The following is a 14911-nucleotide window of genomic DNA, read 5'->3' as shown; positions in this document are numbered from 1 at the left end:
GCTGAGTGGGTGGTGTGGTGGCCATCTGGACAAAGAGACTATTTGTTAACTTCCTAGTTAACAAAGTTTTGGAGGTTATGATGAGCTCATTCATGCTCTTCTCACAGACCAATATCTTCTCAGCTGGAAGGATGGGGTGTGGATGGGGAGGCAGGAAAGAGCTTCAGCTCATCACTTCCATCCAAGAGTGCTCCAGAAACCCCTCTGAAGTTACCTCATGCAAAACTTGAATAACCAGCTGCAATGAGTTGCAACCCCAGCACCTAAAAATCTACCTCTGTACAACCTGTGACTCATCTACAAACAGCACCTAGCATGTGCAGCACCCCGTACTTCCTGTGAGCTAATACACGGAAGCAGGGCTTGTTCTTCTCAGTGATCAATGCAGCACATACTTGCCCCTGAAGCCATTTTTTGCACACTATAATCCTGCCATGCCCCCTGGGACATGGTTGATTGGATGAATGTTGAGCTCTGGACCCAAACTGGACCAATCAGAGGCTTTGTCTAGCAACCTCAAGAGGTTTGTCTACAAACCTCAAGAGCTACAAGGGAGTATGTTTCCAGCTAGAAGAATATGGGGAGGCAGAGCAAGGAGGAAGATTCTCATGAAATAATCAGGAACAAGTCTGTCATGTGGTATAAGTTCCCATCTGGGGTCCAAACAACTGTCTAACCTTTACATTAATAACAAATCATGCTTTGACAATGTGAGCTACCTTGAGTTTATTTCTGTCCTTTGGAACCAATACTGAAAACCTACCTCAACGCCGTGTTTTATTGGGTACCTGACACTGTTCTATGTCCTCTTTGTATGTTGCCTCATTTAAGTTTTACAGCACCTTTTTAAAGGTACTCTGGCTTCCAATTTATGAGTGAGGAAACTGAGGCATAGAGCACTTACGTGGGCTGCCTGAGGTTACACACCTATCATAATATAGCCCGTGAGGCCCACATTCAGATTTTCCTGGCAGTTTTGTTCAAACTCCACCAAAAGATAAGCCACTCCGGTTGGGCATGACAGTTCGTTCATGCCTGTAATCTCAGTGAGAGGGGAGTTGGAAGCAGGAGGATGTAAGGCTCAGCCTGGAAAACTTGATGAGACTCTGTCTCAAAACAATTCATTTGTTTAAAGGACTGGAGATTACAGCTCACAGGTAGAGTGGTTGGGTCACGCTGTTTGCAGGATCATGAGATTGGGAGTCACAATTTAGGAAAGGAGCCCGAGAGCACCAGAAGGCTCCTGGAGGAAGTGTGGACAGGCTGGCAGCCCTTCCACCTGGAGAGGTCAGGACAGGAGATCAACAATACAATGGTGGTAGGAAGACTTTACACCAGCCTCAACCGCGGGTAGCCCAGCCTATTGACACAGAGGCTGTGACCCTTGATGACTGCTGGGGAAGAGGACGGAGGCAGGAAGTCCAGTGTTTGGAGACCCCAACAACACCTCATAGGTAGAGGCCAAGAGGGGCGGGGCAGCAAGACACGAAGGAGGCAACTGAGATCCTTATGTTTGGATCCTACTTCCACACCAGCTCTGCTGGTGTTTCCTCTTGGCAGGCTCTGTGGTTCAGGGCAGAGCAAAGTGTAGTCTGCCTGGCAGTGATAGAATGGTCACAGAGCTGGAGTCCAAAGTGAACCCAGGGCTGTAGTGAGTCCTCTGGGGAATTCTGAAGACAGGAGAAGAGCAGACCTCTGCCCTGTGCCTGCAGATTCTGAAACAGTCCCCGGGTGCAGAATGCATCTCCAGCCTTGGTTTCAGGAAAGTAAATACTCCTTGCTGGGCAATCCAGCCGAGAACAAAAGCCCCCATAATGCTTCCAAAACCTTTTCTGTTGGTGTTTCTGTAATGTGGAACCTTCAATGGGCTGGAGTGGGGGAGTAGGGGAGGAAGAGGTAAAGCAAGGGCGGGGGATGGGAAAGATCCATGGCAGAGCCTCAAGCATGAAAATAAAAAATGGATTTCAATAAAACATAGTATAAAGACAAGAAATAACTGTAAATGGGATTGGAAGCAAGTGACGTTAAAAAAATAATAAAACCTTCAGCACAAAGCTGTTCCTTGCAATTCTGGAAAGCCAGCTTCTTGCAGCTGCACAGCTATCAGCATTCAGGGCTCTTTCTCTTTCCACCCCTGTGAACGTGTCGCTTGTGGTGACATATGGCAGCTCTCTGGATGTACATAGCTTTTGCGGTCCTCTAAACCTTGGGTGACTGAGGCTGGGCAAGCGTCCAAACCTTCCTAGAAAGATCTGGTTACAATCAGAGGGTGAGGTCAGGGCCACTGTTGGAAAAGACCCTCAACTCTCTTCGTCCTCAACTTCCTGCCCCATTGGTAATGAGCTATGATCCTCTGGGGTTGTCTCTGAGGGGGGCTCTGTTTGTTTGGTTTTGTTCCTGTATTTTTGATACCAGTACTGGGGTTTCAACTCAGGGCCTCACACTCTTGCTTTTATTTATTTATTTACTTACTTACTTACTCATGGCTGAGTACCCTATCACTTAAGCCATACCTCCACTTCTGGCATTTTGCTGGTTAATTAGAGATAAGAGTCTTGGATTTGTTTACCCAGGATGACTTTGAACTGGAAGTCTCAGATCTCCGCCTCTCAAGTCATTTGTATTATAGATGTCCCAGTCTGCTAGTGACCTTTACCCATCAGCAAAACAGAAATGACAGTCCCAGGTCAAAGAAGGCTCCTGCGAGAGGGGGAAGAGAGAGGCCTGTGGGTAGACACAAGTTGAGTCTTTATGGTGAGGATAGGCTGGAGGATGTCCCATAGTGACAGAAATTCAAACACAGCATGGATTCCCCCTCTCTGAAAGGCTGTTTTGCAAGGAGAGTGAAAAGCTAGAAGTCCTGCCACCTGAATTCCATCAATTTTCCTAATACAATCCTCAAGTCCCAGTTGGACATCTCCATGTTCTGGAACATTCTGTTCTCCCCCCCCCCTCTCTGGGAAACCAGCCAGAACATGCCAGGCCTGCCAGCTGCCTCCCTTCTGACTATCAGAGTTGAAGGAGGTCAGAGTCAGTGACCTGGAAAGTCTCCTTCCACTTCTGTAGTCTAGGACTCTGTACCTCTGCATGGCTAAAATGAAATGCTGCTTCCTGACGTGATGATGGTAGGAAAGCTTCTGGGGGGTTGTCTTTGTGCCATTGTCTTTACTTCTCCTCTCAAACCAAAGGAATAGGCATTTTACATCAATTTCACACTTGGGGGGACTGAGACTCAGAGAGGTACAGTAAGGAGATGCAGTACTTGCCAGTGAAGATGATGGGGTTCCTGTTGCTGACTTTAAGTTTCACCTTTGCTTCTAGCAGCAGCATCTCAAGCAAGTGACTTTAACTCTCTTGTGGGGAAGCATGAGATACCCTGTGGGTAATGTGGTACATAATAAGGACTTAATAAATGGGCACCAGAGGTGTCAATGGTGGTTATTTTTTTATAGTAACTTGCTGAGGATCTTATAACTTCCAGCAGCCTCCAGGTGGAGATAAGCCTGCTTCCTCCATCACTAAACTTGGTGTATGTTCCATTACGTTACCCTCCCCTCACATGACTGTACTAAGAACTATAAACACGACTATTTACTGAGCATCCGTGATATGCTAGACCCAGGTTGGACCCTTTGCACAAATGATTGCATTCCAACCTTCTCAGCCACCATTAGGCAGAGACCACTATTCTCTATTTTCAGACATGGATTTGCGGTTCAAGGCCCCTGTTTCCTCAGCTCCAACAAAGGAAACACAGATCCAGAAGGTAGTCTCTTAGTTCTCTAATTCCAAATCAAACTCCAACCCTCTGTTCACACAGCTGTCCGGGTGTGCATACTTTTCCCTCTGTACCCAGCATGCTCCTGGATTCTAGGTAAGAGGTAATTCAGTAAGGATTTCCTACACGTGGACTGATCTGCCAGAAGTAGGAAGCCAACTAGAAGCAAGGAATTCTGATGGCTTTGTGACGCAGTGGCCCATTCTGGAGCCATGTTGCTGCTGGCTTAACTTTCCCAGTTCCTTTGGCCTCCAGACACTGGGATGCTGCTGGGTGCTGCTCTGTCCTTCGCAGCCTGTGCTCAGGGAGGCTTTTCTCCAGCCTCCAAGTGAGGGTCAGATTGATGGGGAACTGAGTTCCAGGTCTCTAAACCCTCATGGGCTAAGTTCTGGGAGGTGTAGGAAGCCATGAGTGACGAGGCATCTGCCCTATCACAATCCTGGTTCTCCCCAGCGTTGAGAGTTACTGTGACAACACAAACAGAAGTGTTCACTTACTCTAGACAGGAGCCTAGCATCTCCCCAGGAGATGGGCAGAATCATTATCTACCAGTAGTGTATTCTGAGAAATTGCATTCTGTCCTTTCACTGATTCTCTAAGGACGGTGACTATAGCAGGTGCCCAGGCCTTGAGGCCTGTTATCCAGGCAAAGCTGTACCAGAGAGGCCTAGAACATTCTCTGGGATGGCTGAGGTACAGCTCCTGCCAGGGCCTGTAAGGCGCCAGGCTTAGTGGGCTAGCTGAGCTTGGAAATGAGAGAAAGCCAGCTCCGTGTCAAAAGAAGTGCTTTTGAAGTCTGAGCTTTCATCTCCGGGTGCTCCCCAACCAGAAGTGACAGGGAGGGATAAAAAATGCAATTTATTCACCAGCCCAGGAGGCTCATTTCCAAACACAATAGCTGTGCCAGGCAGCAGGCCTTCCTTAGGAGAGACGAAAGGGAAAAAGGGGGGAAATATATAGAAAGAAAAGAAAAATGAGGGTGGCAGGGGGGCTCTGAGAAGAAGCAGGCAATTAGAGGAAGGCTTTGAAGGGTGACCCACTGGGCAGGTCCTGGTAGCCAGACCACAAAGCAACACAGACTCTCTGTGGGATGCCACAGACTCCTCTACCCAGACCTGGTATGAGGAGAGACAATGGCAACCTTGGGTGGACAGTTCTTGGGTGATGTCGGCAATAAGGCTACAGGTTAGAAATAAAGCTGCAGGTACTGAGCCCCGATCCCTCCAGCTCCAATGCAGACTCTTTTTTGTGCTCCAACTTCCTTGTACCACAAGGTTCTGGGGTACAGGGCTGCAGGCATTTTCAGGCAGTGCCATGGCTAGAGGAGTTTCCTGGAGCCATTCTCTGGGCAGCCTTGGGCAGCCACTCTGGCTCCCTGAGTCTTGGCTCCATGAAAAAGAACAAAAGATTAGGTTACAAAGTGCACCCTGTTGGGTGAGGACGGAAGGAAATGACAGGTAGAACACCTTGGCCCAGGATATAAAACCTGACAGCCCAAAGGCATTGGAGATGGGTTTTAACTGCTCTTCTTCATCCACCATACTAACCCACGCTTGTTCTCAGAGCACAGTTTGAGGCATCCTGGTCATTTTTGCCTTCCGAGGGAACTGGGGGAAGCCTTCCCTGTTTCTCCCACACCCCCGGCATGACTTCATCCATATTATCACGATATCTGGTGAAGTATCCATCGTGCAGACAGGAGTAGAGTGCCAAATTCATGTTTGGACTGGACCCCAAAGTTATCATCAACATCAGGCCCCTACCAAACATCACTATTCTAAAACAAACATCTGGAATTGGGGAGGGGGGTAAAAAAATCTGAAATGCTCTCAGTACTAATCATTATCAAAATTTAATTGTTAAGGTTTGGAATTTTGGCATGGCCACTCAAGAGCAAGGATCTGTCTGATTCTATGCCATGGTCTCTGAATGTGTGCGAGGTATTTGTTTCCAAGCAGGGTGGAAAGCAGCGTATTTGTATTCAGGTTATGTCTCATTTGTTTCCAATGGGATTTTATTTTCCTTTTATACTTTTATTTTTCTGTGCCTTGACTGTAGATATTGTTACACATGGCTTTTGAGCTTCTTTTCTTTACAAGGAATTCTGATTGGTGTGTGTGTGTGTGTGTGTGTGTGTGTGTGTGTGTGTGTGTGGTATTGGATTTGAACTCAGGACCTCACATTTGCTAGACAAGCATTCTTCTCATTTGAGCCATGTCCCTAGCTTTTTCATTTTTTTTTTGACACTATGTCCCAGTCTGGCTTCAGACTATGATCTTTCTACCTCATCTCCTGAGTAAATGTGTACAAGTATGTACTACCATGCTCATTCCCTGGGACTGGCATGTTTACTCTTCATTCCAACTATCAAATATGAAGTTCGAAAATAATCTCACATAGTACATTCAGAACAACAATCACAAAAACAAATCTCTTGTTTCCATATCCTAAAGTTCATTTCACTTAGTCTGATCCTATATGGCCATGTGTACGTAGCTTTAGAGCTGTTGTGTACTATGTGAAGTTATTTCTTTTCTCTTTTTCCCCGTATGGTTTATCTCATGTTGTTACTGTATCTGACTTTGTTACCTGGCATAGTGTATATATGTTTATTTGTTTATTTGAAATAGGGAAAGGAAGGGGAAAAACAAGATGATTGGGATGAGGGGGGAGGGAAAGTGAGGGGAAAAACATGAGAAGGGGTATCAATGTTCAAGAAGTAATGTACCTATTACCTGACAAATGTAACTGTAACACCAATATATGTTACCTACAATAAAATACAATAAAAATTAAAAAAAAAACAAAAGAAAATAAGAGGAACTTGCTTGTAGTCTAAGTAGAATTTAAAAATGAAATGCTAAACACAAGTATTAATGTTTCTTTTGATTAACGTGATGAATAACAGATTGCAATTCTACAAAAGATAGCAATTAAGGCATAATTGAATCTCTATAATCAGCTTTTGTTGTTGTTGATCATAAAGCTTGAACTCAGGGCTTGGGCCCTGTCCCTGAGCATTTTTTGCTCAAGACTAGTGCTCTACCACTTTGAGTCACCGCTCTATTTCTGCTTTTCTGATGGTTAATCTGAGATAAGAGTCTCATGGCCTTTTCTACCTGGGCTGGCTTCAAACCGTGGTCCTCATATCTTAGCCTCCTGAGTAGCACCCAGCTCAGCTTGCATTTTTTTCTTTTTCTTTTGTTTTGTTTTTTAAACATTTTATAATTTTTTCTTCACTCAAAATGGATAGGAGCTTTGCCCTAAAGTTGTTTAAGCTTTCTGTCTTATTTTCCAGTTAATTTTTTGCAAGAATGTCAGACTCCAGGAAGTGGTCCACATCCCAGATCATTGGCTAAGGGAGATTGTATTCTGCCTAATGACAAAGGGACACAGAAAGGTCTTTTCAGAAGCATTCCTTGTCTGACAAAGTGTGAAATTTGGGGAATACGAATATATATACACTAAATAAATAATTCCCAAGGTAATTAGAAGCAAACAGACAATGCATTTCCAGCAATGATCTTTTTTTTGCACATGTCTGCCCGTGAAACTGGAAATTCCTAAAATTGAAGTCTAGTTTCTTTTTATCTTTTTATGCCCACTTCTTACTTAAAGTAGAGCCTGTCAAATCTCAGGAGCTTTATCAGTAAGAGACAAATAAGGAGTGAGGAGATTGTCAGAAGAAACCATTTCCTCCGAGCATGGAAAAGCTGTTGGCTAAGAATTGACCTCTCTAGGCTCTGGCTACATTCTGCTCTCCATCTCTCTGTCTGAACAGTGCAGCAGGACCTGGCCCAAGACCTTGACCACACCTGGTAGAAAGAGTATGCTTAGACACAAGAAAGGAAGAAAAAATGCTGTCTTCCCTCACACTGCTTAGAGGAGAGGGGGCCTCCACAGCCTGTTCCAGGGCTGTCTGCTGTTCTGTTGGCAATTGCTCTGCCTCAGTCCCCACTTGGCATGGACTATTGGCATCGTCTCCCCTTCCAGGAGCCTTACCGTGCAGAGCTTGTGTCCCTGGCACCATGCAGGTGTCAGGCATTATTCTGGGCACCATGAGGTCAGAGCGGCCATTCTGAATGGGCACAGATACATGGACAGCTCTGTGGCCCTCTCTCTCTCCATGCATCCCCACTCCTCCTGGCTTCTTCCCCACCTTCACACTTGGTCATTCTCCTGGACTCTTCTATAGTTAACTCTCTAAGGCTCATTAACTACAAAAATCCCCAACGTTACACCAGACCAATTCAAAGGAGTTAATTTTTGTTTTGGTTATAGTCATTCTTCCTTTTGAGTATTAATTTCCTCTAACACTTACCCTATTTATCACTTTAACAACCAACTTAAGACAATTATTTTAATGAGGTTATGGGTGATAAGGAGCAGACGATACACATTTATTACACAGTAGGCCAGAATGTTTGTCTTGATAAAAGTGAGCCTTGTCAATAATATATGAGGGATGAGAGTGCTTCAGGAAGTTGGGATAAGGAGAGTTCTGTCTCACTGATTTAAATACACCTGTCCTGCCAGGATCCTTGCATCTGAGCTTTCAGGACTCATAAAGTAGTGTGCCAATCACTGCGACTGACAGTTGTTCTTCTCTTCTGGAATGTAGAGGCGGCTGTCTCCCTGGATGCTTGCTTCTTCCATCCCAACCTTTTCCTTGGAAAGTACTCTTTCTATTCCACTGTGCTCTGCCACTTCCTTAACTTCCACCTTCTTAATCTTCCTCCTCTATTTTTCATCCTTCCCTGTTTGCTCTTATTAATTCTCGTCCTCATGAACAAGGGAGTTCTTGTGTTGATGCAATGCGACGTCCTTGGCACAGAGAACAGGACCTCAATACTAGATGACAGAGAGTAGACTCACCTAGAGCTCAAGAATGCCAGCCACCATTCAACTCCTGCTTCAGTCACCAGTGACTGGGAGTTCTCACTTTGTTGCTTCGTCCAACCCTCCAATATCCTTCCTTCTCATTGGTTGGGAATAATGCACAAAATACCTTAGCATACATTGGTTGTAAAAAAAAAATGGTGGGTTTTGAGCTGGACACTGGTAGCTCATGCCTGTAATCTTAGCTACACAGAAGGCTGAGATCTGAGGATTGCAGTTCAAAGCCAGCCAGGGTAAGAAAGCCTGCAAGACTCTTCTCACCAAAAATGAACCAGAAGTAGAGCTGTGGCCCAAAGTGGCACAGCATTAGCCTTGAGCAAAAAAAACCTCAGAGGTAGTGCCCAGGCCTTGAGTTCAAGCCTCATAACTGATAAAAAAAAAGATGGAGGGCCGAGAGTGTGGCCTAGCAGTAGAATGCTTACCTAGCATGCACAAAGCCTGGGTTCAATTCATTGGTACCATATATTTAAAAAAAATAAGCCAGAAGTGATGCTGTGGCTCAAGTGGTAGAGCATTACCCTTGAGAATGCCCAAGTCAGTGCCCAGGCCCTGAGTGCAAGCCCCAGAACTGACAAAAAAAGGATGAATTCATTATAGCATGTTTATATCTAAAATAAGTTTTAATCATATTTACCCTTGTATCCCTCTCTTGTTCTCCTCCCCTGATATTGGTCTCCTTCTTCCCAACCATTTTTCCTGTCTTTTACAAGTAAGAGAAAGCATGTAAAGAGGGAAGTTTGTTTCTTCAGCTTAAAAGCAGAGAAGTCCCATAGTTTCATTCTTGGGCACTGAAATACAGCCTCCAATAATATTTGAATATAATCATATAAATATGGAATCATATAATATATAATATAAATTATATAAATATATAATCATATAATATCTATATATGATGAACATTGTTCATCTCTTAAAAAGAATGAGATTCTAGTGCATGCTACCACATGGATGAAATTTAACAATATTATCCTAAGTGGAATAATTAATGCATGTAGGGACACACATGTACCTTCTTATAAAAGGTACCTAAAATAGATCAGTTCTACAAACATAGAAAGTAGAATAGAAGTCCAGTGCTGGTGGCAAGCAAGCCAAGAAAAAGCATAAGGCTCTGAGTTCAAGCCATAGTACCAGTACCAAAAAAAGGAAAGAAAGAAAGTGGAATAGAAGATGTAAGATTCTGGAGCAGTGGAAATGTTGAGGTATAGCTTAATGAGTAGAGCGCTGTGAACATATTTACCATCAATGATTTGTACATTTACATGGTGAAAGTGGCTAATTTTATGTTATGTATACTTTCCACAATTAAAAAAAAGTAGAAAAAGATGGAGCATGTTGACTAGCTAGGATTACAAGCATAAAGATTGCTTCAGGAGGATCATATTTTGAGGCACTAAATTAGTGTGACCCCTTTTCAATCCATAGCTGGAGATGGTGATAGGTAGTTGTCATTCCAGCTCATAAGAGGGACACATAGGAGGACTGGGTGTAGGCCAGCCTCAGCAAGAAAAGTGAGACCAGTAATGAAACCCAAGCCAAACAAACACACACACACACACACGAAAGGCCTAAGAGCATGGTTTCCATGACATCAGCATTCATTTCTCCAAGATAAATTGTCTACAAGGACCTTGCTGGGTCCTGAAGTAGCTGAGTATTTAGATATTTTCTTAAGAAACCATCACAGCTCTAGGTACTGCCCACACCCTGGAGGGTAGGGAAGCAGAGTACTGGCTCTTCATCTGGTGTCTTCTGACTCCCCCTCCCCACTTGGGCCACTTCTCAAGGGGCAGGTGGGGACTTCAGTGCAACAGAGTGCTGATCAAGGTTCTCTGCACCCTCGCTGATACTTTGTGCCATTGCTCTTTCTCATATGTCATCGACTGGTGGGAAGTCACACTGTGATGCTCATTTGCATTTCTTTGGCAGCTAATGACATATAATACTAACACCTTATCCTGTGATGATTTGCCATCTGTCTATCTGCAGTGATACGCCTTTCATGTCTTTGCCCATTTCATATTTAGATTACTCATGTTATTGTCAGCTGAGTTTGGGAGCTCTTTATATAGTCTCCATACTAGTCCTTTGTTTGGGACGTGATTTGGAAATATTTTGTCCTGATCTGGAACTATTCTTTTCAATCTCTAACAGGGCCTCTTTGGCAAGCAAAATTTCTAATTTGGGTGAAGTATAGCTTACCATTTTTTTGAATTTATGGATTGTATGTCCTTCTGATCTGAAATTCAAAACCATAAAGTGTTATGGTTTTTACATTTCATGTTTAATCCTATGTTCTTATTTGAGTTTTTTTTAACCATATATCTTGTAAGGTTAAATTCAAAGTTGTTTGTTTGGTTCATTGTTCGTTAGTTCGTTTTGACTTTTTTTTTTTTTTGCCACTGGCAACCCAGCCACGTGTGTAAGCGGATGTGGGACTGGAGAGGATGACTGGCCTGGCTTCCCATTGCTACTTCATCCTCTCTAATGCCACCTAAACAGGTTGGAATACTTCATGACATCTTGGCCAAGGCACATATCCAGGCTCCCTGCTCAGCCTTTGCCTCTGTGGATGTGGAGGAGGTCATGGGTTCAGCTGTGGTGATGGCTAAAGGTGGGTGTTTATTGTCTGAGTATTTTCTGCCCTAGGTTTTTTTCTTCTTCTTCTGGTTCTCTGACTATAGAGCAGGTTGTTGTGGTGGGGTTTTGTTTGCTTGTTGTTCATTTTGGTTTGGTTTTTGGTCTGCAAACAGTTGGCATTTCTGCAGCTACTGGTACCAACTTCTTTAACGCTAAGCTTTGGGATGTATCTATAGAAAAGACATCATCATGTTGCTTCTTGGGTGCCCACATTTTGTTCCCTTGTCATGACAAGAGGCCCAGGATGCAGCCATTGGTCATTTATATGGAAGAAGATATCCTAGAAGATAGCTCCTACATGGATTTGGCAGCCCTCTGTGTTCTCCTAGGATTTTTCTCTCTTGCTGTGTATGCATGTGTTGTACTACAGCTTCCTTAGGAGGGACTTGGCCTTAAAGAGCAGTACTCTATGTAGCTAAGGCAGTGCAGAAGGAGCCAAGGACTAGACCACGCTTTGCATAGCTGAGCTGCTGGTTCCTTCTTGCAGCAGGAACAGGGTTACCCCATGTCACGTCTGTACCTTATTTATCGGAAAGAAAACAATCCTTCTCAACAGATGAAAACAGAGCTTTGGGAGTTAAGCACGTTCATCTGAGGCTCCATTGCTAGGAAAACAGCAGAGTCAAGTAATCAGAGTGCACAACTCACCACATAAACTGTGCAGGTCAGTCCAACTCACGTAAACACTGGCTAAATGGGAGTCCATTATCATTATTATCATCTGCTAAATAATTAGACTGCACAATGCTGAGAAGTAATGAGCTATTCAAGTAGGTAGAAATGGCTTTTACTCTTAGACAAGACACAGCAGGATAAAGTAGCTTTTAGGTAACTGGGCAGAGTGGTAGCTGGGGGATGGGGGTGGGGCTTGCTGATATCAGCTTCTGGAAGGAAAGTTGATCTCCAAAGAATAGATTTGCATTCTCTGTGTCCTCTTCTCAGGCCCGCATGCTAAGTGTTAATGCAGGCCTGGTTTTCTTAGAATGAGCAAGGAAACTTCTACCTGATGTATGTATCCACCCAGCCTTTCTACCTTAGCACCTCCAGAGGACTTGGCCTCATCTGAAGCTCTGCCAGGGCCCTTCTGAAAGTGGGTCTTCCGTGCACAAGGGAGGAAGGGAGCCAGCTGAGTCACACACATGCTGTCTTTAAGAGCAAGCAGCAGGCAGGGAGCCAGCACCAGCAAACATCCAGACAGGGTGCGCTGTCTCCAGTGGTGGGAGTTCAGCCATCTCTTTGCTCCTACCCCACAGTTTTTCTTCCTCCTTCTTCCTTGGCCCTGTGCCCATTCTTGCCCACTCCTCCTCTGTCTCGCACAGCAGGCATTCAGAAGCACAGGCATTTTTTTTTCCCCATGAAGGAAACAGCCTCCTCTGTCTGACGCCTCCCTGGGTCGATAAGACAGAGGATGCTCAGCCAGGCCTGGAGTCGGTTTAAGAGATGGGCTGTGTCTCTCTGCAGAGCAGCCAGCCTCCTCCCCATTAAGAAAGGAGATAGGCAGTCTGTCTCGTTGAGATCGCCATGCTGTCTGGGCCCTGACCTGGGCGTCCAGGCTGCCTTCATTAGCAACAGTAGCCACCAGCAACTGCTTACATTGACTGAGGGCTTGCTGTTCACCAGGTAGAAGGCCAATATTGTGAGCAACATCTCGCTGGCAGCTCTCCACAGGGAACCACCAAAGCTCTACTTTGTAGAAATAACTAAGAGTTAATATTTTGTTCCAGACATGGTTTGAGACAGTCCCTACCCATGGATGCCACATCTGGTGATTCAGCATCTAGGAAACTGAAAAATACTAGGGGCTAAAAGTTGCATCTGCCCTGAACAGGCACAAACCTTTTTCCAATCTTTATTCCCTAAGCAATGCAGTGTAACAACAATTTTACATAGTACTTACACTGTAGTAGGTATTATAAGCAATCTACAGATAATGGAAATTATTCAAGTATGTAGATTGTAGTCAAGTACAATGCCATTTTACATAAAGGATTTGAACACAAATAGATTCTGGTACCCATGGAAATCCTAAGACCAAATCCATTGATAGCAAATGCCACTTATACTTAATATATATTGTTATATATAATATATATTATATAGTCTATATAACATATAATATATAATTATAGGAAATACATAGTATATAGTACTTATAAGAATGCATTATTATTATATATAGTATATTATGTATACTATATACTATAATATATTGCATACACTGTATATACTATATACAGATTATTGTATATCCTATAGTATATGTGCTATATATTATATGTTATTTATAATAATGTACTCTAATCATAGTATAATATATTATTATATACTATATAGTATTTATAAATGTCATTTATATATTATATATTATGCCATATACTATATATTAGATTTGTACTATATTATATATACTATACATTACATTATTATATTATATATACTATTACATTACACATACTAAGAATATAATATGTAATATATTTGTATATACTATAATACATTATTATATAAGTGCTATATATAATAATATGCTATTATATAGTCATTATTCAATCAGTCTTCATTAAATTTCAATATGATAGGTACTATTATGATATCCACATCATAGATGAGGAAAGTGGTACCCAAAGGCCAGCAACGGAAGTCACAAAGCAAGAGTACATGAAGGCCTACCATCTCCACAGCCCTCACTCCCAACCCCTGTGCTCCTCTACCATCTACCCCTCCAACAGCTGAGATTTGTCCTCCCTCCTCAGAGGTCAGAATTGGAACCCTGGCTCTCCTGCCTGTACTTCTGCCAGTGGACATGCCTCTCATTTGGGTAAGAAATATAATCTTACACCTAACAATTAAACCACACTGACTTGAAGTGAAGCACTCTGTCTCTGGGGCCCTATCCCAGCACCCCTCCCTCCCTTCTCTCAAGCCCTGTGCTGAGAACAGATCCAAGCAACCATGCAAGTCAACCCAAGTTCACAAGCCCAGAGTAGAAAGCAAATCCAGCTCTAGGCAGAAAAGATTGGAATTAACATCTGAAATCCCCTCCATGGCCCAGAGAGCAAAAATCTGGATTACTGCAGAAAATAAGATTTAATTCTCTTCCAAGCCCTGACAGGTTTTGCAAGAGTGCCTCTGCTGTCTTCCTCACCCTCCTTCTCCCGTGGACACTGTTATCTGCGCTCCCAGCAGACAGCGTGTCTTTGAAGGCATGTCTGGACCTGTTCATGGGCACCAAGATAAAGACAGTGAGTCTCCCTGCCTGGAGTGGCTGCATGACACGGTCACACACTCTCAAATATAATTCCAATTACCAAAATAAATGATTAGGGAGCTTCCTCTCTCCTGCTCTGAGCGCTCCATTAAGCAAATGAAATAGAAGTATTCAGGGACACTCCCTTTCCCCTTTCCCTCCCATGATTAACTGCATAATAAAAATGATATTAAATAAGCATACATTTCCAAGAAGCCCATCTAAGAGACAAACTATCACAAAGGCAGCAACAACCAAGGGTGGTACATTTTTAGGTGACTTCAATGCCCTGTTGACCCATCCCTCTGTTTCCACCTAGGCCCCTTAGTCTCCATCTTACTCCA

General features: G+C 43.6%; 1 long non-coding RNA gene across 1 annotated transcript in view; it reads left to right on the top strand.

Annotated features, from left to right (window-relative positions):
- LOC150045566 (uncharacterized) overlaps positions 1 to 14279 on the top strand; it is a 191742-nt gene extending 177463 nt beyond the window's left edge. Inside the window, exon 4 of the long non-coding RNA XR_016532862.1 lies at positions 13900 to 14279. This is a non-coding gene — a long non-coding RNA (uncharacterized LOC150045566). The remainder of the gene's footprint in view (positions 1 to 13899) is intronic.
- Positions 14280 to 14911: the final 632 nt, after the last annotated feature.

This window comes from Megascapheus bottae, chromosome 27 (genome assembly GCF_031878675.1).
Source record: "Megascapheus bottae isolate mThoBot1 chromosome 27, mThoBot2.hap1, whole genome shotgun sequence".
Lineage (NCBI taxonomy): Eukaryota > Metazoa > Chordata > Mammalia > Rodentia > Geomyidae > Megascapheus > Megascapheus bottae.
Note: the sequence above shows the minus strand (reverse complement) of the source record. Positions and strands in the feature narration are given on the sequence as shown.